This window comes from Phragmites australis, chromosome 17, assembly GCF_958298935.1.
Source record: "Phragmites australis chromosome 17, lpPhrAust1.1, whole genome shotgun sequence".
Lineage (NCBI taxonomy): Eukaryota > Viridiplantae > Streptophyta > Magnoliopsida > Poales > Poaceae > Phragmites > Phragmites australis.
This window is the reverse complement of record NC_084937.1, coordinates 8,819,968-8,844,747: the sequence shown is the minus strand read 5'-3', so window position 1 is coordinate 8,844,747 and position 24,780 is coordinate 8,819,968. Positions and strand designations below refer to the sequence as shown.

Sequence of the window (24,780 nt, the reverse complement as noted above, 5' to 3'; positions counted from 1 at the left end):
GGGACCGAGGCTTCGGGAGACCGAGGTTTCGGGGGGCTGGGCTTCGGGAGGTCGGGCTTGGGGAGGCTAAACCTTCGGGAGGCTGGGCTGGTAAAGCCAAGGGAAGGCTTCGGAGGTCAAGCTTTAGCTAATGGTCTAGAGATCAAGGCTCCGGGGGGACCTAGAGAGTAATCTTCAGCTATTATCCTTAGGCTGGTTTATTTTCCCCCAACAATACCCCTCATTCTCGAGCCCCGATGTTTCAGAGGGGGGAGAGGATGTAGAGGAAAACCAACCCCAGCCTGGTATTATCAAGGATGCCCAATGGCAATTCCCTTTCCTTAAGAAGTTTTTTCATTGGGAACCATGGGTGTTGATGGCAAGGCCCAAGGCTGATGGCATACTGGTGGTGGCAATCTGCTCCAGAGCTTGTTGGAGCTGGCATGCACGGTGTTGGGACCCTAGGCCAGAGGGGCGTTGATGGATGTGGTGTACTCCGGGGTTCGTGCCGAGGCCAATATAGGCTATCTGGATTCCTTCGGTAATGGTTCTTCTTACCTTTTGAGGTTGCCAGAGTAGAGATTACGTGTAGGATTGGGGGACCCTATGCATTTGCTTGGCAGGATGAGACGTGCCACTGCCATGTTCTGATTGGACAATGCGGGGGGTCGTTTAGGGTTTTGTGCCCATGCCCCTATCACGCACCAAAAGGAGTCTGGGTTATTAACGTGATGGGACGTCCGTGCGAGAAAATGAGGCATTCGTCGTGGAGCACTGCCACGTTCTGGTGGAACGACGGGAGTATGGCCACGGTCCCCTCATGCATTCAATGGGGGACACCGCTGTGTTGGTTCCACTTCATCTCCCGAGTTTACGTGGCTGCTTGGCCCGGGTATAAAGTTGTGGTCACCCAGCTGGATTCTCCATAGCCATACGAGTGAGCAGTTAACCTTCACTTGAGTATGGCATCATCTTCCTCCTTATCCTCTTCGGAGATGTTGATGATCTCGACAGCTTCTTTGGGAGCCGTACCGTTTCGGTCGTCGGTGGAGGTGCCGATGGCCACGCTGCTTCCATCTCCGCGGGGGAGGCGGCTACCTGCCGTTCTAGCCCAACCCTTGGCTTGGGATGCCATGCCCGTCGAGATCATCGATATCTCTGACGATGATGAGGAGATCGACTGGGATCTCCTACGGAGGGAGAGTGATGAGGAGAAGCAGGCGTCTACTGAGATGGTGGCGACTTTGACGATGAAGGAGGAGGCCTGGAAGGCGAGAGAGAAGGCCCCTCTGGTGACCTCCTTGGACTCTTCTTCGTCCTAGGACAGCTCGGGAGCCGGCTACTGTATCGGCTTCCACAGCGGTAGGCCGCATATGAGGTGCATACGTCGCCCCATGCGTGGCCCCTGTCGGGACTCGTAGGAGGTGAAGGCGGTCTTCTAGAGGGAACTCTTGGTTAAGTCGTGAGGCATTCATGTCTCACGGTCGACCATGGCCTTGCCATGGGCCCATGGCTTGACTTAGTCACCTTGTACTCTTTCTCACCCTGGTTTGCTCTATCGGGGTCTATCTTCTTCGTACCAATCTCTATACTGTCACTTTTGTATGTGTCCTCTGGATGTACTAGTTGTTTAATAATATAATATGGACCTTCGGGAACGGTCGTGTCTCTTTTTGTATTGGAGTGCAAGGAGATCTTTCGAACGGGTGACCGTATGTGTGTGTGCCTTTGTGCCTTCGAGCCGCACTTCTTCATCCCCTTCGTAGGTGATGGCTAGTTTTTCGGATGACCGAGGTACCGAGCCTTCGCATAGTTCATCACCGGTTTCATTCCTTCTGGGGGAGAGGTGGCCTCAGGAATCTGGTGGTGGTAGATACGTAGGGTAACTAAGGAGGGTCGGGTGAAGCAGTGGCGACCTTGTCATTCCCAGTTATTCCGTACTCCTTGGGCTCGGCAGTGCTAGGGCCTTCTTCCAAATTTGTTCCAGAATTCTGACCCAGCGAAGTCCATTTAGAACCTTTGGAGACAAGCTCCGGAGGTGGTCCTCGACCCGTCGGGTCCTCAGCCACTGCCCAACTTTGGAGGTGATCTGTTTAAAGCATGATGACAATGTTGCTGGAGGCGAAACCGAAGGCTAGATGGGAGAGGTGGTCCGCGACCTCCTTGGCCCTTAGCTGCTGCCCGGCTTCGGAGGTACTCCGTTTGGAGCCTAGCGACGACGTGTCGAAGGCGAAGCCGAAGGCTAGGCGGGAGAGGTGGTCCGCGACCCCCTCAGCCCTTGGCTGCTGCCCGGCTCCAGAGGTACTCCGTTCGGAGCCTGACGATGGCATATCAGAGGTGAAGCCGAAGGCTATGTGAGAGAGGTGGTCCGAGAACCCCTCAGCACTTAGCCGCTGCCTGGCTCCAGAGGTACTCTGTTCGGAGACTAGCGACGACGTGTCGGAGGTGAAGCCGAAGGCTAGGTGGGAGAGGTGGTCCATGACCCCCTTGGCCCTCAACTGCTGCTCGGCTACGAAGGTACTCCGTCCGAAGCCTGGTGACGGCGTGTCAGAGACGAAGCTGAAGGCTAGGCAGGAGAGGTGCTCTGCGACCCCTCGGCCTTCAGCCGCTGCCCGGCTCTGGAGGTACTCTGTCCGGAGCCTGGCAACGGCGTGTCAGAGGCGAAGCTGAAGGCTAGGTGGGAGAGGTGGTCCGTGACCCCCACGGCCCTTAGCCGCTGCCTGGCTCCGAAGGTACTCTGTCCGGAGCCTGGCAATGGCATGTCGGAGACGAAGCCAAAGGCTAGGCGGGAGAGGTGGTCCGTGACCCCCTCGGCCCTTAGCCACTGCCCGGCTCCGGAGGTACTACGTCTGGAGCCTGGCGATGGCGTGTCGGAGGCAAAGTCAAAGGGTAGGTTGGAGAGGTGGTCCACGACCCCCTCGGCCCTTAGCTGCTGCCTGGCTCTGGACGTACTCTACCCGGAGCCTGGCAACGACATATTGGAGGTGAAGCTAAGGCTAGGCAAGAGAGGTGGTCCGTGACTCCCTTGGCCCTTAGCCGCTGCCTGGCTCCGGAGGTACTCTACCCGGAGCCTAGCGATGGTGTGTCAAAGGCGAAGCCGAAGGCTAGGCAGGAGAGGTGGTTCGCGACCCCCTCGCCCCTTAGCCGCTGCAATGAATTTACTGCCTCTGCAATGGATAGTCGAGGGTTCTGCGCTATTTCTCGTGCCACGCAGCGTGGGCTTTTATTAAATGTCACTATAATTTTCACAAAATGATGTATGAAATGCTTATTTAACAGAGATGGTAGGGTAATTATTTTACCTTTTATCATACGTGTTTGAATCACGTGGGTCATACCTTTCCCTGTAGGGAGGGGATTTTTATACCCCTTTGATTTGTTTGTTGTGCCCTTTGGAGGCCAGCGGGTTTCGTACCCCTTCGGCACGGAGGTATTTTCCTTCAAGATGCCGGGGTACTCTTCCCATCAGGTCCTTTCAGAACCTTTCCGTTGGCAGAGTTTTTGGAAAACATCTCCATTTGCAGGGGTTTTTGAAGTCTCTCCGTTTTGACAGAGGTTTGGTAACTCTCTATTTTTGCTGGAGGTTTTGTAAAACACTCCATTGTGCGGAGGTTGGGTAAAGCTCTCCATTTTTGCCGGAGGTTTTGTAAAACACTCCGTTGTGCGGAGATTTAGTAAAGCTATCCGTTGTGCGGAGATTTGGTAAAGCTCTCTGTTTTTGCCGAGGGTTTTGTAAAAGACTCCATTGTGCGGAGATTTGGTACACTCTCCGTTTTTGCCGGGGGTTTTGTAAAATACTCCATTGTGTGGAGGTTTGGTAAAGCTCTTCGTTTTTGCTGGAGGTTTGGTAAAACACTCCATTGTGCGGAGGTTTGGTAAAGCTCTCAGTTTTTGTCAGAGGTTTTGTAAGACTCTCCATTTTTTGTCGAAGGTTTTGTAAGACTCTCCATTTTTACCAGAGGTTTTGTAAGACTCTCCATTTTTGCTGGAGGTTTTGTAAGACTCCTTGGTTGTATTAATGCTAAAGGCCCTAGACACTATCAGAGCTACGTAATACCTTTCAGGAAACCTAGGCAGTCTTGCCTTCGAGGTGACCTAGGCATATGCTACACTCGCGGTGTGTAGGCTTGTTGTGCTATCGAGGAAACGCCTAGGGTGCACCGCAACACTGTCCACCAAGGATGTGCCCTGGTGCGTGGCATTTATACGAACGTAGCCGTGCAATACCTTCCAGGAAACCTAGGCTTGATGCCTTAGCGATGACCTAGGCATGCTGCGCACGCGGTATATAAGCATGCCGTGCAACGAGGATTCCTTGCGACAGAATTTCTCAGAGCACCGCATCCTCATATCAAGGCCGTCCCTTGATATGCGGTGTCCACACACAATTGGGGCTACATAATACCTTCTAGGAAACCCAGGTAGTCTTGCCTTCCATGTGACCTAGGCATGTTACGCCCGAGGTGTATGGGCTCCACTGCCTACCAGGGCAAAGTCTACCCTCCGGGAAAACTTTTCAGGTGACCTTGGGTTTAGGCAAGCAATGCTTACTGGTGCGTGGCCCTGTCACATCTCCGAAGAAATCCCTCGGGGTGCCACAACTACAGTACCAAGGAAGTCCCTAGATAACCGACATCTTCACACTATCGAGGCTACACAATACCTTCCAGGAAACCTAGGCAGTCTTGCCTTCCAGGTGACCTAGGCATGCTACGCCTGCAGTGTGTAGGCATGTCGTGCAACAAGGATTCCTTGCGACAGCATTCGTCAGAGCATCGCATCTCTGCCAATGAGGACATCCCCTAGGGCATGGCTTCGACACCCGAGGCTATGCAAATGCCTTCTAGGGCACCCTGGGCATAATCTGCCTTCCAGGTGACCTAGGCATAAGCGGCGCCCGTGGTGTGGGCCTCACTGTCTATCGAGACTACGCAATGCCTTCCAGGAAATCTAGGTAATCTTGCCTTCCAGGTGACCTAGGCATGCTACGTCCGGGGTACGTGGGCTTGTCACGCCACCCAAAGATGTCCCACGGGTGGCGCTGCAACATGGTCTATCAAGGAAATTGATGCGCGCACATGTACAGATTACACGAGAGCGACTTTTGTGGCCCGATCTTCTCGAAGGATCCTCACACTAACTTGATAAATATCGTTGCGTGACCTGACGACGAGGCTGCGCACCGCGAGATCTTGCACACGCGACGAACAACCGAGACAATCGCCCTTCCACGTACCGACAAAACCAGACCACGCAATCACGCCGTATAGACGTGAAGGCACGAACTGGGTGAACTGCAGTTCGGCGTTCTACAACTCCCTCAGGAATCGAAAGAACAAGTTTGTAAGCCTCTCAAGACTCACGTATATTATCTCAAAGATGAGTGTTCTGAAAATGGCAGCCAAAAAGTCCCCCCTCCCCTCTAGTGCGTGGATACATATAGAGATAATGGTTGTGTTCAGTTCACACAATAAAATAATTACATGGAAGCTGAATAGTTTTCCTCTAACTTCTCTTATTTTGGATGGCTCTTGTGCTTCCTTGCTTGCTTGTGGACGTGAGAAGTAAAGGGCTGGCCGCTAGTCTTGTTGCTGATGTCATCACAAAGTAATTAAGGTCCATGCTCAATGGTTCTTCTTCCCTTTATTCTCTCTAGTACGTCCAAACATCTACTTCCTGCAATTAGCATGTAGGGTGTGGTATAATAATTGTATATAGAAATAGTAATTGATATTTAGGGATAGCTTTCACCTATCATTATTCCTCTATGATCTGTACTTTAATATGCTCTCATCAAACCAGCTGATCACCACACTGTTGGAGGACAAAAACCATCATCATCTCATGCTCTTGCGCATATGCCATCGTTCCTAAGAATGTTCAAACAACAACTTGGAAGCATCGAATGATTTGAAATATTGTCATTGATTACAATAAGGTTAGCATTCACCTGGGAATGAATTTCCTTCTCTAATTGTTTAGCCCGCTTTCGTGTAACTGGACCAACAATATTAGTTGCATCCTTATTCTTAATAATATTATTGTCGATGCTAGGGATGACCTCATCAGCCTCCCCCTCTTGAGAAGGAGTCGTCCTCGACTCAGACTCACCGACAAATGGAAGCAAGTCTTTGACATTGAATGTTGCACTCACATTGGAATATTCAGAAGGGAGCTCTAGTTTGTAAGCATTATCATTTATCTTTGCAAGAACCTTGAATGGACCATCTCCTCGAGGTGATAACTTACTCTTGCGCTGCTGAGGAAAACGATCCTTGCGCAAATGTAGCCACACTAGATCACCTGGTTGGAAAAGAACTTTTTTCTTACCCTTATTTGCTTGCTTGGCATACTGAGTAGATTTCTTCTCAATATTCCTCCGTGTGTCCTCATGTAATCTTTTAATCAATTCTGTTCTCGTGATAGCGTCTAAATTAACTTGTTCCTGCAATGGTAAGGGCAAAAGATCCATGGGTGTATGTGGCTTAAAACCATAAACAATTTCAAAAGGACAAAAATTTGTTGTTGAATGTACTGCCCTGTTATAAGCAAACTCGACATGTGGAAGACATTGTTCCCACATCTTCAAATTCTTTTTTAGCACAGCCCGCAACATTGTTGATAGAGTACGGTTGACAACCTCAGTTTGGCCATCTGTTTGCGGGTGACAAGTGGTAGAAAATAACAATTTGGTGCCAAGTTTACCCCACAATGTCTTCCAAAAGTAGCTAAGAAATTTGGCATCCCGATCTGAAACAATAGTCTTGGGCACTCCATGTAAACGAACTATTTCTCTGAAAAATAAATCAGCAACATGTGAAGCATCATCGTTCTTATGACATGGAATAAAATGTGCCATCTTAGAGAAACGATCAACAACAACAAAAATGGAATCGCTCCCCCTCTGAGACCGTGGTAACCCCAAAATAAAATCCATGGATATATCTTCCCAAGGTACTTTTGGAATTGGTAATGGAATGTATAAACCATGTGGATTAAGGCGGGACTTAGCTTTCAAGCATGTTATGCAACGCTCAACATGTCGCTGGACATCACGTCTCATATGTGGCCAAAAGAAGTGGTCAGCAAGCATGTATAGGGTCTTCTTCACACCAAAATGGCCAGCCAAGCCACCAGCATGTGCCTCCTGCAAAAGAACATGTCGAACAGAGCAAGCTGGGATGCATAGCTTGTTAGTTCGAAATAACAATCCATCGTGCACATAGAATTTTTCCCAACCTTTTCCAGCTACACACTTAGAGAAAGCTTCTTTAAAATCTGAGTCAGTAGAATAAAGTGTTTTAATTGATTCCAAACCAAGAACCTTTGCATCAAGTTGAGTAACCAATGCACATCTTCTCGACAAAGCATCTGCAACAATATTATCTTTACCTTTCTTATGCTTTACAACATATGGAAATGTTTCAATGAACTCAATCCATTTTGCATGCCTGCGGTTCAGCTTACCTTGACTTTTGAGATATTTTAAAGCTTCATGATCAGAGTGTATGACAAACTCCTTAGGAAATAAGTAATGCTGCCATGTTTCTAAAACTCGAACTAAGGCATAAAGCTCTTTGTCATAGACAGAGTAGTTCAGATGTGGACCATTTAATTTTTCAGAAAAGTAAGCAATGGGTTTACCCTCTTGAATTAGCACACCCCCAATGCCAATACCACTTGCATCACACTCAACTTCAAATGTCTTACCAAAATTTGGTAGTTGTAGCAGTGGTGCTTCACAAAGTTTTCTTTTGAGCTCTTCGAAGGCTCGGTCCTGTTCAGCTCCCCACTTGAATGGAACGTCCTTCTTTGTCAAATTGTTCAATGGTGCAGCTATTGTGCTAAAATCTTTGACAAATCTGCGATAAAAACCTGCAAGCCCATGGAAACTTCGAACTTGGCTCACATTTTTGGGTGTAGGCCAGTCCTTTATCGCTTTGATCTTCTCTTCATCAACTTGGATGCCCTGCGCAGTCACAACAAAACCAAGAAAAACAACACGATCTGTGCAAAAAGTGCACTTATCAATATTCCCGTACAACCTTTCAGCTCTCAAAACAGCAAGTACTTGGCGGATATGATTGATATGCTCATCAAAAGATTTGCTATAGATCAAGATATCATCAAAATATACAACTACAAACTTGCCAATAAACGCCCTCAAAACATGATTCATTAAACGCATAAAAGTAGAAGGAGCATTTGTTAACCCAAAGGGCATCACAAGCCATTCATATAAACCAAATTTTGTCTTAAAAGCTGTCTTCCATTCATCACCAATTTTCATGCGAATTTGATGGTAGCCGCTACGTAGATCAATTTTGGTGAAAATAACTGAGCCACATAATTCATCTAACATATCATCAAGTCGAGGAATAGGGTGACGATATCTAATAGTTATAGCATTGATAGCCCAACAGTCAACACACATGCGCCAAGAACCATCTTTCTTAGGGACCAAAAGTACTGGAACAGCACAAGGAGATAGAGATTCTCGAACGTACCCTTTGTCCAAAAGTTCTTTTACATGTCGCTGAATTTCTTTTGTTTCATCGGGGTTTGTACGGTATGCTGGGCGATTTGGAAGGGAAGCACCAGGTACCAAATCAATTTGGTGCTCAATTCCACGTATTGGAGGAAGGCCAGCTGGTACCTCATCCGGAAACACATCCTCAAAGTCCTGCAATAAATCAAGAACAACACTTGGCAATGTGGAAGGTGAGCTGTTAGTGGAAACCAAAACATCCTTGTGCAGCAGCACAAAAAATGGGGCTTTTGTGTTTCTCACTTCTCGCAAATCACTCTTGCTCACCAATAAACACTCAGTATGTTGTGGCCCTCTTTTATTTTCAGTGGGCTTTATGGAATGGGATGGTGTAGGATTCTCTCCCTTACTATTATTGTGTGGCTCACTCATTTTTCTTTTCTCACTCTCCTCTCTTTTCATGCGAGCAACATCAGAAGCGTGTATATCTTCAGGAGTTAATGGGACAAGGGCCACCTTCTTCTCTTTGTGAATAAACGAGTACTTGTTTGAGCGACCAAAGTGCACAGAATCGACATCAAATTGCCATGGACGACCCAAAAGTAAGTGGCATGCTTGCATTGGGACAATGTCACAATCCACCTCATCATGATAGTCACCAATAGAGAATGATAACCTGACCATGGAGGATACCTTCACGGTTCCAGAATTATTCAACCATTGCATATGGTACGGATGTGGGTGCCGGCGTGTTTGTAAACCAAGCTTTTCAACAAGCATGGCACTAACAATATTGTTACAGCTCCCACCATCAATTATGAACCGGCAAACCTGTCCTTTGACTTTGCACCGTGATTGAAACAAGTTATGGTGCTGCCCTTGTTCAGCTGCAACGAATTGTGTTGAAAGAACACGACGTACCACCAAAGAATGATGTAGTGAACCAAAATTAGATGATAAATATTTAGGTTGCAGCGATTGATAATTGGGCTCTGAGGCGTTTGACTTATCATCTGCCAATGGAAATAATGGCAGTTCAGGGCCAGATTCTGGAGCACAAATGACTTCAGGGACTACTTGATATGGTGCAGCATCTAGAGTAGTGCCCTGTTGGCTACTAAAATTGTGACAGGGAGCAGCCAATAAGGTGATAAAAGTACTCTTGGAAGGATCAGTAGCAGGCTCACTGTGGATATCTTCTCGTGGAGAAATATGAGTGTCCAAATCATCAAAATCAGCAAGCAGATCATCAAAATCAGCACAAGTAATTTCCTCCATAGAGCTAGGACCAATGGTTTGTGTCATGTCTTTCTCACTAATAAGATGAACATGCTTTAGTGCTAAACAATTCAGTCCCAATTCACATTCACCATCCTCTGCTTCGTATTCAAAAGTTTCCAAATTGCCATCCTGTGGATCTGTGTCATGGTTGCCATCCTCCTCCTCACTTTGTGAATCATAAGAACCATCTGCAAGTGCTAAAATAACACGTCGATTGGGGCATTCTGCTTGCTTATGCCCATGACCACCACACTTAAAACATTCAATTTTACTTGTCTTCTTAGCTGGAGCAGTAGAGGAGATCTGATTGGAGCCAACATTTTTTTCTTTTACCTCATTCCGTTTTGTTGGTGTAGAAGCGGCACGAGGTGTGAAAGGTGTTCGCGAGGAAGGTGTGTTTGAACCTGAACCTTGCTGTTGTGGATGACGCCAAGGGGTAGTATTGTTAGCAGCTGGAAAAACACGAGTCTTATAAGATTCAGCAAGTTGGCGTTTTGCCCTTTTTGCAAAATGTACCAACTCCGTGAGATTGGTATAGCTGGTCATGTCCACTTTGTTAGCAATTGGCTTATTTAGGCCAACCAAAAAACGAGCCATCATGGATTCCTCATCCTCAGTGATACCTGTGCGAAGGAGGCACATTTCCATTTCTTGAAAATACTCATCAACGCTGCGATCACCTTGCACAAGACGTTTCAGTCGTAAATGTAAGTCACGAGAATAATATGCAGGAACAAAACGACGTCTCATTTCCCTCTTCATGTCTTCCCAAGTGATACGATCATGTCCCACACGATGGTATTCTACACGGACTTGATTCCACCACGTGATGGCATAACCTTTGAATTCAAGTGCTGCCAGCTTTGCCTTCTTCTCAGCAGGGTACTCATACAAATCAAATATTTGTTCCACCTTTGTCTCCCACTCATAATAAGAATCAGCATTTTCTTTTCCGTTAAATGCAGGTATGGATACTTTAACTTTACCCAAACCATCTTCATCTCGGCGGCGGTCTGGGTCACCGCGATGCCTATCACGATATCCATAATTACCACCAAATTGATGGTCACCAAAAGCACCAAAGTGACCACCTCCACGATCATCGTAACCACCACGGTGACCATGGTGGCCTGCGTGATGGTCCTCTTGATATCCAAAATCAGCATCACCATCAAAAGCTGCAGCCCCAATAATAGGAACACGACGTGCACGACCGAACCCAGCACCACGACCACCACCAGCACCACGTCCACGGCCACCGCCTCCTGCAGCGGCACGACGTGCGGCCTCAGCCCGAAGACGTGCAGCCTCAGCCTCCAAAGCAGCAGGATCATCGTCCTCTACATGTTCTCCGTCATCATTTTCATCCTCCATATGTGGTGCATGGCGCAGATTATTTTGCAGTGCTTGTAGCTGTTGTGTCAATTGGCGCATTTGTTCGCGCATTTCCTGAAACTCTGCAGCAGAAACAGACCCACCTTGGTCTCCCATGTTAGTGTAGGAAAAAAAAATTATATGTGGAACACTCCCTCACCACTTACAAACAAATTCTTTGTCTCCCTGAGAAAGTGAGAACCGTGGCAGCAAGTAGTAATGGAAGAACGATTGTCCCAGAGACGACGGTGTACAGCTCGCTGATGCTTTGAGTGTGGCTTGGTGGGGTGAAATTTAGTGGACTGCAAGCTGAATGTAGGGATGCAAAATCGAATAATAATCCAACAAAGCACAAGTCTAAGTTGCTGATTAAGAAGGAAGAGAAAAGAAATGGACAGGGATGCAGAAGGGTGAACAAAATGAATAGAAAGACACAACTTTCACCAACAGAACTGCAGCTCAAACTTCTTACTCTTGCCAAAGCTCATTTGTTTCTTCTATATTTTTCTTTACTGAATTGCTTCTCTTTTTTTTTTTCAGGATCTTTTTTTTTTGTCTCTCTATTTTTTTTTTGAACAGAATTGCTGCTCCTTTTTCCTCAATACCACTTGGAAAAACAGCACATAACTTCAAAAGATAGAGTGGCGCAGAACAACAAAATGAAGTCTTGAGAAGTTTGTTATGCAAAGGTGAAAGAAATCAAGGGAGGGATGGGTGGGGATTTTTTTGTGTGTATTTCAGAGAGAAGATATAAAGAAAAGAAGGCTAAACTTCAGATCAAAAACAAGAGAAGGAGAGGAAAAAAAAAATTGAGCAAAGAGTGTGTACCAAGGAAAATCAGCAACTAGACAAGACTCAAAGGATTCAAAACTCGAAAATGCAAACTACAGATCAGCCGCAAAGAAAAGGCTATAGGTATGATTTTTTTATGGCTTTTTGGTGGACTGTAGGTACTGAAAAAAAAATCTATCCTACCAAAAACAAGATCGATCCTACCGAGCAAACGTAGGCTATGATACCAGATGATGCGCGCACGTGTACAGATTACACGAGAGCGACTTTTGTGGCCCGATCTTCTCGAAGGATCCTCACACTAACTTGATAAATATCGTTGCGTGACCTGACGACGAGGCTGCGCACCGCGAGATCTTGCACACGCGACGAACAACCGAGACAATCGCCCTTCCACGTACCGACAAAACCAGACCACGCAATCACGCCGTATAGACGTGAAGGCACGAACTGGGTGAACTGCAGTTCGGCGTTCTACAACTCCCTCAGGAATCGAAAGAACAAGTTTGTAAGCCTCTCAAGACTCACGTATATTATCTCAAAGATGAGTGTTCTGAAAATGGCAGCCAAAAAGTCCCCCCTCCCCTCTAGTGCGTGGATACATATAGAGATAATGGTTGTGTTCAGTTCACACAATAAAATAATTACATGGAAGCTGAATAGTTTTCCTCTAACTTCTCTTATTTTGGATGGCTCTTGTGCTTCCTTGCTTGCTTGTGGACGTGAGAAGTAAAGGGCTGGCCGCTAGTCTTGTTGCTGATGTCATCACAAAGTAATTAAGGTCCATGCTCAATGGTTCTTCTTCCCTTTATTCTCTCTAGTACGTCCAAACATCTACTTCCTGCAATTAGCATGTAGGGTGTGGTATAATAATTGTATATAGAAATAGTAATTGATATTTAGGGATAGCTTTCACCTATCATTATTCCTCTATGATCTGTACTTTAATATGCTCTCATCAAACCAGCTGATCACCACACTGTTGGAGGACAAAAACCATCATCATCTCATGCTCTTGCGCATATGCCATCGTTCCTAAGAATGTTCAAACAACAACTTGGAAGCATCGAATGATTTGAAATATTGTCATTGATTACAATAAGGTTAGCATTCACCTGGGAATGAATTTCCTTCTCTAATTGTTTAGCCCGCTTTCGTGTAACTGGACCAACAATATTAGTTGCATCCTTATTCTTAATAATATTATTGTCGATGCTAGGGATGACCTCATCAGAAATCCCTTGATATGTGGCAACTACACTTCCGAGGCCGCACAATGCCTTCCAGGAAACCTGGGTAGACCCGCCCCCAGGTGACCTAGGCACGATGCGTCTGCGGGAGTGTAGGGATTTTGCATGGTTATACTAGCTAAGTTTTGCAGTCTACTGTTGGTAATAAGAAGCTGATTGTAGTATAAAACATAGCTAGGTTATATAACTATTCATGCTAAATGAGGATGTAACTTGAGCTCTACTGCTTCTACCTAGTAGCTATCTATTGTAAAAGACTTCTAGCAGTAAGGTTAGAGGCCTCCAACATACTCTAATCTTGCTGTATGAAAGACGGATCACTAGGTAAACTACTGATAGTTAACAGTGGGCATACCTTTGTAGGAATAAGGCCTCTATTGTGAGGCTTCGAGGCCTTGAAGTCTGTGGCTAAGCCGGGAGAGGTGGTGCTTGACCCCCTCAGCCCTTAGCCGTTGCTCAGCTCCAGAGGTAATCCGTTCGGAGCCAGGCGATGGCATGTTGGAGCCATAGTCGAAGGCTAGTCGGGAGAGGCAGTCCTCGACCGCCTCGGCCCTTAGCTGTTGCCCGGCTCCGGAGGTAATCCATCCGGAGCCTGGTGACGGTATGTCACCGACTCAGTTCTCGTTGCTGGATATAGTACCATTGGTAGTAGGGTTGGTAGTGACGGTGTAGGGTTGAGGGGCCGGGGATTTGCCCAGGAGTTTTCCCCAAGCCTCCGAACCCTACGTCATCCTTCGTCAGCTCCTTCTATGGCCATGTATCCTGCTTGCCTTCTGAGGTATTCCTCTTGGAAGGTCAAGAGGGTGCGGTAGTCGTTGGTGTTGTGGCTGCACCCTGGTTTGTGCAGGATGCACTCATGTGCCTCCGGGGGCACCAGAGCTTGGAGTCGTCATTGGGGTCACTGCCGAAGGTGGTGTGTCCTGGAGCCTGTGGCTTCCCCATGGTTTCCTTCCCCTTTGGGAGACCGTCGAGGCTGCTTGGTGAACCGGCTTTTGGAGCCGTAGTGGTTCTGACTATGCCTCCCCGGACGAGGTGGGCTTGGCGTTCCCTACACACGGTTGGTGTTGCGAGGGCGGCATCGGAGGCACTGGCGGGGTCTGCACACCCCAGAGCCCTGCGTCACCTTGGAACCCTCTTTCGCCTGAGGGGCCCAAGGAGGACGCTGGGTGGACAGACTTTCCGAAGATGTTGGCTCGCTCAGGGTATACTATGTGTTGTCGAAGGGGATACTTGGCGACCAAGCACAGGTGAGAACACTCCTGGGTTGGACCGCCTAGAACCACTGGAAGGCAGCCCGCTTTGCTGTGGCTTTGGCTGTGTCCTCTCTTGAGGCAGCGAGGTCTTCGTCGTGCAGAGGCTGGAAGGCTTTCGCACCGTCTGGAGTTCCTATACCGACCCAGGGTTCTTGGTTGGCCAAGGTCAGAGGAACGCAGTCCCACATGGTAGCGGGGTTGGAGCATGCATACGGTGTGCATGGCTGAGACAGCCATGCATATGGTTGCATGCTTGCAGTGGGTATGGCGGTTTTGGCTAGCACTTTGGTGGTTTTCCTGGTGGATTCTTACCTCTCTTAGTACTTCTGTGTTTGAGTCCCCACGGACGGCGCGCTGTTGGAGCAAGAGTTCATCTTGCCCCAGCAAGTACGATGAGAGTTTCTTCTAAGGATGAGACTCAAGTTTGGAGACGAAGTTTAAGAGTAAGGAACACCACGAATGTATTGATGATAGAAAAAATGGGTCGATCTAGGGGGAGTATCACAACATGACTTGTTGTTTTTTCACCTCTGTGTCTTTCTGTCGTCTAGCTCTTTTTTCTCACCCAGGCAACTAGGGCTCCTATTTATAGGACCGTGTGTAGCTTGGCGTATAAGTTTATCACAATGTATAATACTGGGCCTTATCCCGGATAACTACTTTCTACCCCATCTGGGAGATAAATTACCACCGTAGTAACTATCGTGGTGCCTGCCCCCTGAGGGCGGTGAGTCGGTCGCCAATTGTGGCCGGTGCCATACTGTCTGGGGTGTCAGGATAGCCTCCATTACGCCGGGCTGTCAGAGCGGCGTCCACCATCCTAAGCATTTAATGTCGGTCACTTCCTTGCAAGCAAAGCATGACCAATGCTCCCCTTCTGGAAAATCATTCCTGAGGCCTGATGACTCACCTGCAGCCTCCGGGAAGCTTGCCCGAGCAGCTGGAGATGGGGGCCTTGGGAGGTACGGCTCCGGGAGGTGAAGGCTTCAGGAGGCAAGACTCCAGAAGGCCGGGGCTTTGGGAGGCCGTGGCTTCAAGGGAGCGAGGCTTCGGGAGATAGAGGTTTCAGGGGGCCGGGCTTCGGGAGGCTGGGGTTTGGGAGGCTGAGCCTTCGAGTTGGTTAAGCCTAGGGAAGGCTTCACAGGTACAAAGAGGTGGCCGCGAAGGAGCCTGATGGCTTCAGAGGTCGAGCCCTTAGCTAAGGGTCCGGAGATCAAGGCTCCGGAGGGACCTGGATTGTAATCCCAACTATTATCCTCAGGCTGGTTTATTTTCCCCCAATAGTGAGTGATAATGAAGATTCAAGCTCAAACAATGAAAGCCTCACTATCTACTCCTCCAAGAGAAGCTCTTCCCCAAGGTAGTAATCACAAAAGTTCTCAACGCGCAAGTCATCTCATAAGTGTCTTATGGCTAAATGTATGGATAGCGATATAAGTGATGATGAATCCGATGAGGATTCTCTCTCCTATGATAAATATCTTTCTTTGATCAACAAGAAACAAAGGGCCTTAAATAAACAATCTAAAGAGCTTAAGAAATTCAATGCATTTAATGATATTCATGCTACCTTTGTTTCTAATTATGAACAATATTGTGCAAATTCAATTTGCTAAACAAGGAGCATGAAGATCTTAAAACTAAATTTGAGTGCATCGAATCTCAAACTAAGGTCTGTTTGAAGCAATCTACCTCTCTTTTTAATTATAATCCTAAGGTAGATGCTTCCACTTCTTGTGATGATTTATATGCTTTATCTAGCTCACCCCTTTGCAATGAGATTTGCGTTAAAAATGTTATTGTAGAACAATCTAATGAACTCATTGCACAAGAGAATGATGAACTCAAGTAAGAAGTGAAGAAGCTCAAGGAGGACTTGGCGAGATTGAAGAGTAAAGAACATGTCCAACATCCTCAAGATAACCGTGCTTTCATGGTGAAGAAGCTTGTGGAGGAGTCAACCATGACATGCTTCAAATGTCATGAAGAAGGCCACAAGTCTTTCCAATGCAAGCAAGTGAAGAAGGAGACCAAGGAGAATAAGAAGATGGCGAACCTCTCCAACAAGACCTCCAACCTTTACACCAAGCCCAACTACAAGAACAAGATAAAATCAATCACTATAAGCTCAAGAAGAAGAAAAATAGCAAGGTGGTTGCACACATGATTGGCAAGAAGGATCGGAGGTGGAACAAACCCATTTAGGTGCCCAAGGAAGTCATCACCAACATAAAAGGGCCCCAATCAGTTTGGGTTCCAAAGAAGACTTGAAACCCAAAGCGACTCGGGGGATTTGGAGACTTGGCTCACAAGATGAAGTAAAAGTTCAAGAAAATAAGCCAAGTGTACAAGATTGGGTGCTTCGATGAAGATCATGAACATCATATACCAGAATTCCCATCCAAAGTCAAAAGAGGTAATGAAGCTAGTTGCAAAATCCTTTTGTTTTACGTAGCTCTTTTTTCCTCATCTAGGATTGCATGTGCTTATTTCAATATTGTTGTGCCTAGTGTAGATCTTCATATGGTCGGTTGCTTGTGTTTTATTCTTATCCATGAGAAACCTACATGGTTTATTAGTGGTAGTTTTGTTTTATGGTACTAGGTTTTACAATTGATATCTTTTATGCACCATGATCCAATATATAGGATAAATCTCCATCGTTATTAATAACAAGTGCATATATCTCACAAGTATTCAACACTTGTATGCACACATTTAGGGGGAGATTACCCTATGCATTGTGATTTTGAGACAAACATGTGTTGCATGTTATATCTTTTGTATTCTCATGGAGCAATCAACATGTTCCCGAAGGTATGCAATGCTCAAACGCTTCAATTGGTATCATTGTCAAATCTTTGTTCATTTAAGCTATCTCCATGCATAATATAGCTTAAACTTCCTATCTTAACATATTGTTGAGTTATGCATATGTTTTATTCTCATCATATGTATGCACACATATCAGGGGAGTTTAGACTATATTATATGAGTTTCATAATTGTGATCCATGTGCTTTCATAACTTACAATTGGTATCATACCCTACGATTGATATCATTCTTTTATAGTGATATCCATTCAATTGGTATACTTTCAATTGGATCATGATTTTTGAAGCTCCCACCTATGTGCTCTAATGTTTTTCTCTTTGAGTTCAACATGTGCATATAGTCCTTTTTGGAGATTGTTGACAAAGGGAGAGAATCTAGACGACCAAAGCAAGAAGCAAGTAACAAGGGAGATTGTAGCAACAAGCAAGATGGTCTAGGAATGCCGAAGTTTGACAAAAGGAGAGAAGAAGAAGATGCTAGAAGCAACATAAGACGGCTAGATCGATAAAAGAGAAGCTCTTGCATAGGTCAATCAAGGGAGATAATGGAAATGGAGAAAGGGGGAGCTATAATAAAGGGGGACTAATTGGTAAGAACATGTATCCAAGCAATACAGTAAGACTTTGTGCTCATTTATGATCTTTACATTTGGTATCATTTGTTATTTTCCATTTGCTTTGGTTGTGTTGTCATCAATCACAAAAAGGGGGAGATTGTAGGGAAAATAGCCCTATTAGGTCGTGTTTGTGATTTTTGTGATTAATGACAACATGGTCAATGGGACTAACTTGTTTGTCAAAAATATATGTTTGTACATCTCATGGATACAATACATGAAGAAACCACCGCAGTTGGGACAAAATTTAGTTGAATTGGAGAAGTCCCAGGAGTTTTGTTCTCACCGGATGGTCCAGTGTTGATTGTGTCGCACACACTGAACAATGAACAATGCATACAAACAGAGACAATTTTGTCTCACCAGATAGTCTGATGTTCAACAAGCAGTACACACCACAGCATTTGTTTCTAGGTAGAAGATTTTGAAGGTATTAGATAGTCTGGTGAGTGATGAAGCAAGAGTATATTGGATAAATACACCAGACAATGAACAGCTCAAAGAGAAAGGCGAATCTCAAGCCATCGGATGGTCCGGTGATGAAGTCAATATACACCGGAGCATATTTTCCAGAGAGGGTTGTATTTGGCTTGGATGGCTGAGGATTGCTCAAAGGATAGTCCAGTGATGAAGTGATGAGCACCGGAGGATACATCGGAGCAATCTACACAGAGAAGAAGTTGGCTCGAATGGCTAAGGTATACTCACCGGAATATCCGATGATGATGTTGTAGTATACACCAGAGTATCTGGTGTTCATAGTAGCTTGAGTGGGGTTCCAACGGCTAGTTTATGAGAGTATACTCACCGGATGATCTGGTGTTAGCACTACTATTCTCATCAGATCATCCGATGTTAATAGCTTTTATAGCTGTTGGGTTTATGGCTAGTGCGTGAGTTTGAGGCTATAAATACCCCTCCACTCAGTCATTTGAAGGTGTGGCATGCAGCTAGAGTCTAGAGAAGTTCATATACACATCCAAGCCACCAAAGATCTTAAAGTGATCATCTAAGGTAATTAAGCACAAGATTAGAGAGTGATTAGTGCTTATAGGCCTAGAGAGTGTGTTGCTAGGTGATTGCTGTTAGAGAGTGGATTAAGGAGTGATCTAAGCTTGTACCAAGTGGTACGTCGGTGCCTTGGAGTCTTGTTGACTCGCCGACCACTTGTGCTAGAGTTGCTCAAGCTTGTTGACCCTCTGACTTGGTGTGGAGCGGCAACGAGAAGCATGTATGGGGACGCGGAGACCCATACCTTGGTGGCTCAAGCTCCGAAGTGATCATGACAACAAGGAACCAGAAGAGAGGCTAGTGGCGAGACCTTGCCTTGGTGGCTCATCCGAGTGGATGCCTTGTTTTTGTGACTTGGTGGCTCAAGAGTCGTGACCGGGTGCTGATCGGGAGCATATCCTTTGTAGAGCTCCAACGTGGACTTGGGGTGGCATTCATGCCATAGATACAACAGGAAAAAAAATCCTCGTGCCGAGTTTGCTCTCTCTACCTTATGTACGTTTCCGCATTTACATTTTTGTAATTTACCTTCTTAGATAGGTTCCAAGCTCCTTTGAACGGTAGAGTAGAAACACTAGATAAACATAGAGCACATTTAGATAGTATTGATAGAGGTTTATATTGTGTTGTTTTTTTGAGCCAAAATTGTTCTAAGTGTCTTAACTCACTACCCCTCTTAGGATGTCACCGATCCCTACAAGACCACCTTCAATACTTATTGATTGAATATTCATTAATACCTGAAAACTCAACTAGACAACTTGTCAGATGCATGGCTCTCGAGTAACCACTCGGGACAACTGTAAGAACAAGGAAAAAGACTTAGTGTAAAACTAGAAATAGAAAATAATGATGACCTTTTGCAAACTTTCACTGACTTGCATGCTTGACCAGCGTATGGACCTGAACTTGATAGAGAACACACATGGGATCCACTAGAACTTCAGAACCTTTTTTAGCCGTTAAACGTGAGATATCTGACAATCTCTTGTGTCGTTATGATCTATTAGGTGTAGTTGTCCGTCATTAACCCAACATATGCCTCTATTGGCTCTTATCCAAAGCAGTCGATGCAAAGTTAGATAAACTTTTGCAAAAGATACTTACAAAAAGTATGGTGTTATTATGTAGTCCCTGACTCTATGGTCGAGAAGAAGATTACTCAATCAAAGAGTAGAACGAAACATAATTGTGTTATTGGGAGTGTATGGTGTTGTAGCCCTCGATTACTGCTCGATCACTGGATCAAGTAAAGAGTAAAGCCATAACATCAAAAGTATGTGATGTAGCCCCCCGACTCTCTATTTGATATGATAATCAAGACAGAGAGTAGAGCATTTGCACCAAAATATGACGTGGCTCTGTCTCTTTGCTTCATGACTAAATTCGAGTAGAAAAAGGAGCATAAGCTCTCAGGTTGGTATGATAATAAAAAAAGTATGATGTAGCCCCCGACTCTCCACTCGATACCTAGATCAAGTGGAGAGTAGAGCATAAGCACTGAATTTTGTTTCTCGACTGCCTGCTCGATGGTCCCTGCCCCTGAGCGTGTGGTTGAGATTATGTTATGGTCATCGAGTGAATTCAAATGGTTGGGTAGGTGGGCATTAAAAACCCACTACTGTTTGTGCTCATTTTCTCCGCGACCTTTGACTTAACACATAATAATGACATCGCACCCCTCTTTGCAGAGATTAGATAGGTCATACTATCTTGGCAATGCCTCAACTTTTGCCGGACGCGCTGTGCGACTGAGGCCATCATGAAAATGGCATCGCTTCAGATCTTGACTACTCTGTTTACACAACGCGACCCGTTCCCGCAGCTATAAATAGAAGGGACCCAGGGCCGTTTGTTTCTCACCCCATCTCCTTCCTTCTCCTCTACTAGTTATTCCAGAGAACTCATAGAGCTTGAAGCCATGGCCTCCACTCCACCGTCGTCCCGCGAGCTAAGCCTAGAGAGTCAAGCAGGGTCCCTGTCTCCCAAGCCCCTCTCCATGGCCCCTCCTATGGTCAACATTGTTTCCTCTGATGACGAGGAATCAAATGAGAGCAGGAGGGATGAAGAAGATGAAGGGGATGAAGATGGTGGTGATCTTGACAAGATCATCAACCAGGATACTGACAAGGTCTTCAGCGATGAAGCCCCAAGCCCCCAGTGGTGAAGAGAGCATGGTCGTCTTCTCCGTCAACAACCACTGGATCGGCTCCATGTTCCACAAAGGGTCTGTCAGTACCGCCAACATCAGTCAGTAGCTCTAGCACGAGCATAGTCTTTGCCTCGGCCACTTTCCCTGGCCCTTACGCTGGCTGACGTCTAGTTCCTGGCGCAATCAGTTCCGTCTGAGGGAGGAGTATAAAAGATTCCTTGACTCATTCAAGGGGGAGTAGAACCTGCACTATTTGCAAGAGCTAGGTGAATACTTTCTATCAACTTTACACTAGCCACGCATGTTAGATAAAAAGAAAAAGTATGTAATTGAGTAGTTAATTGAATCAAATGTAAGTGACTTACCTGTAATTTACCTTTTCTATGAATGAAACTTTTGGACTTGGTCGATATTACATGAGTGCTCGAGTATCTCACCATTTGGACTAGATAGCTGCACTGCTAGGTCGGGTAGCTTCGACTACCACATAGGGTCCTTCGCACTTAGATGATAACTTATGGCGCCTAACCTATTTCTGCACCTTTGGTAGAACAAGATCACCAGTAGCGAGTTTTTTGGGCTGAATCATTTTACTATGATACCTACACAATGCTTGTTGATACTTAGCCACTCGAATAGATACTCGATTGTGATACTCCTTGAGTAAATTGATGTCGTCCGCTTGTAACTGTTCTTCCCCTTCCTCTGAGTAACTTTTCACTCACGATGATCAGAACTGCAACTAAGTCAAGAGCACAGCCTTTGCTCCATAAACTAAGAACGGAGTTCTACCGGTGGCCCTATTAGTCGAAGTACGAACGTCCCATAGTACCGAGGAAAGTTCTTTCACCCAGTATTTCGAGTAAGCTTTTAGCCTGTTGAAGACCCGAGTTTTGATGGCCTGCAAGACTATACCATTAGCACGTTCAACTTGACCATTACTTTGTGGGTGAGTCACTGAAGCAAAACAGGTTTTGGTGCGAAATTCTTCATAGAACACAGCGAATGTCCCGCTTCTGAACTAGCTGCCATTATCCATAATTATCCGATACAGAATACTGAATCGAGTAATTATACTCCTCATGAACTTCTTAGCCACTTCTACAGCTATCTTTCCCACGGGTTCGACCTCAATCCACTTAGTGAACATAGCCACGAATAGGAACTTATAACCACTTTGGGCCCATGGGAATGGTCCTAGGAGATCCAAGCCCCAGATGGAGAAAGGACAAGAAAGAAGAATTGTTTGCAGAGCTTGGGCTGGTTGCGTGGTCTACCTTCCAAAAAATTGGTAGCTCTCGCACTTTTTGACCAGCTTAGAAGCATCTTGGAGGGCACTCGGCCAATTGAATCCTTAGCAAAAAGCTTTTCTGACCAAGGTGCGGTAAGACGCATGATTACCACACATTCCTCCATTGATATCGAGTAATATTTTATTGCCCTCTTCCTACATGATGCACTTCATCAAGATTCCATTACTCCTCTCTCAGTAGAGCTTACCGTTTACCAAAGCATAGAGCCTGAACTTACGAGCAATTTCCTCTGCAGATGCATCACCATCAGGCATGTCTCGGCCTTTGAGATAGGCTTGGTACAGAGTCATCCAAGTTGGTTCATGTTCGAGTAGTGCAACATCCGTGTCTGTTGGGTTTTGCATCGCTGACTGGACTAGATTGCTAGTCGAGTTGGGTAGCATCCGTTCATCAAATGGTCAGGATAGATGGTTTGAGGAGTTTCTCAATGAATACTCCTATGGGTACCGGAGCTCGGGAAGAAGCGAGTCTAGCAAGTTCATTCGCACCGGAGTTGTCACTCCTCTTGTTGTGCATTACTTCTAACCCATCGAACTTCTGCTTGAGCTTTCGCACCTTGTTTAGGTAAGTTGTCATTTTGTCATCCGAGCACTGGTACTCCTCTTGTACTTGGTTTATGACTAGCTGTGAGTCCCCTTTCACGAGAAGTTATCTGATTCCAAGTGACTCAGCTATGCAGAGCCCGTTTACCAGTCCCTCGAATTCTACTACATTATTGAAAGCTTTAAAATTAAATTGAACAATGTACCTGAGTTCATCGCCCGTTGGAGATTTAACTATAATGCTAGCCCCTGAGCGTTGAAGTATGAGCGATCCATCAAAGAAGAGCATTCAGTGGTCTTCGACCACACTTGGTGTTGTTTCTTCAATGCTTGTCCATTCAGTGATGAATTCTGCTAGTACACTTTTGCATGGCACATATCCGACGTTGAACTCATTGTGCTCGACTGGCCACTACGTGATTCATCCAATAGCCTCCCTATTGCGTACGACATCCTTCAGCAGATACGTCATCACGAAGGTGATCTTGTGTGCTTGAAAATAGTGTCGTAGCTTCCGGGAAGACATCAAGATTACATTCAGCAACTTCTGCACTTGTGAATATCATAGCTTAGTGTCGTGTAGGACTTCACTCACATAGTAAACAGGTTTCTAGACCTTGGCCTTTCTCTTGGGGCTTTCCCGTTCGACCACTAGGACCATGCTTATAACTTGTGGGGTAGCTGTAATGTACAAAGAGCTCTTCTTTTTTGTTAGGCGAAGCAAGAATTAATAGAGACAATAAATACCTTTTTATATCTTGGAAGGCGCGCTCTGCTTCTTTCATACACTCAAACCGGTAATGTTTCTTCAGCAGCTTAAAGAAAGACATCCCTCGCTCGCTCATCTCAGAGATGAATCGACTAAGAGCTGCAATGTATCATGTTAATTTTTGAACTTCTTTCAGTGTTCGAGGCGACCGCATCAGGTCAAGATCTTCAATTTTACCAGGATTGGCCTCAATGCCTCGACTTGACACCAGGAACCTGAGAAGCTTGCTGGATGGAACGTCGAACGTGCATTTTTTGGGATTAAGCATCATACGATAGTTCATGAGGCTGTCGGATGTTTCCTTGAGATCGACAATCAATGAATCTTCGATTCTGAATTTGACTATAATATCATCGACATACGCTTCTACATTGCGCTTAATTTGGGGTTGTAAACAGTTCTGAATACACCATTGATAAGTAGCACTAGCATTTTTTAAACTGAAAGGCATCTTTACATAGCATAATACACCGAAAGGAGTGGTAAAAACAGTTTTCTCCTCATCCTCTATTCCTATGCTAATTTGATGGTACCTCAAATAGGCATATAAAAAACATAGTAATGCACAATCTGCCATGGAGTCGATGATCTGGTTGATACAAGGAAGAGAGAAAGGATCCTTGGGACATGCTTTTTTGAGGTTGGTGAAGTCAACGCACACCCTCCATGTGCCATTGGCTTTCTTGACGAGGATGAGATTCGCCAACCATGTAGGATGACGAACCTCTCGAATAATGCCCATCTTTAGGAGTTTGCCGACCTCTTCCTAGATGGCTTGCTTCCTATCCTCCACTCCCTGTCTCTACACTATGGGTTTCAAGTCAGGCTTAATAGCTAGTCGATGCTCAATCACCTCTATAAGGACTCCAGGCATATCAGATGGTTGCCATGCAAACACGTCTTGGTTTGCTTGGAGGAAAGTGAGGAGCTCGAGTTCCTAGTTAGGTTCAAGGTTAGCCCCAACCTTAATCGTCTTGGCTACTTTAGACAGGTTGAGGGGTATTGCCTTGACGCCACCATCAATCCTTTTGTTGTCGGTGCTGTTGCTGGTCTCACCCTTGGCGGCATCGTTGGACTTGGAAGTATCACCAAGACTTATAAGCTTGGAGTCCTTAATCTCAATG

At 45.7% G+C, this 24,780-nt stretch overlaps 1 long non-coding RNA gene across 1 annotated transcript; it reads right to left on the bottom strand.

Annotated features, from left to right (window-relative positions):
- Window positions 1-12,379: 12,379 nt before the first annotated feature.
- Window positions 12,380-13,142, bottom strand: LOC133897635 (uncharacterized). Its single transcript, XR_009905947.1, has 2 exons — window positions 13,030-13,142; window positions 12,380-12,893 (listed from the first exon to the last, which is right to left on the bottom strand). It is a non-coding gene; the product is annotated as an uncharacterized LOC133897635 (long non-coding RNA).
- Between the last annotated feature and the right edge of the window lie 11,638 nt (window positions 13,143-24,780).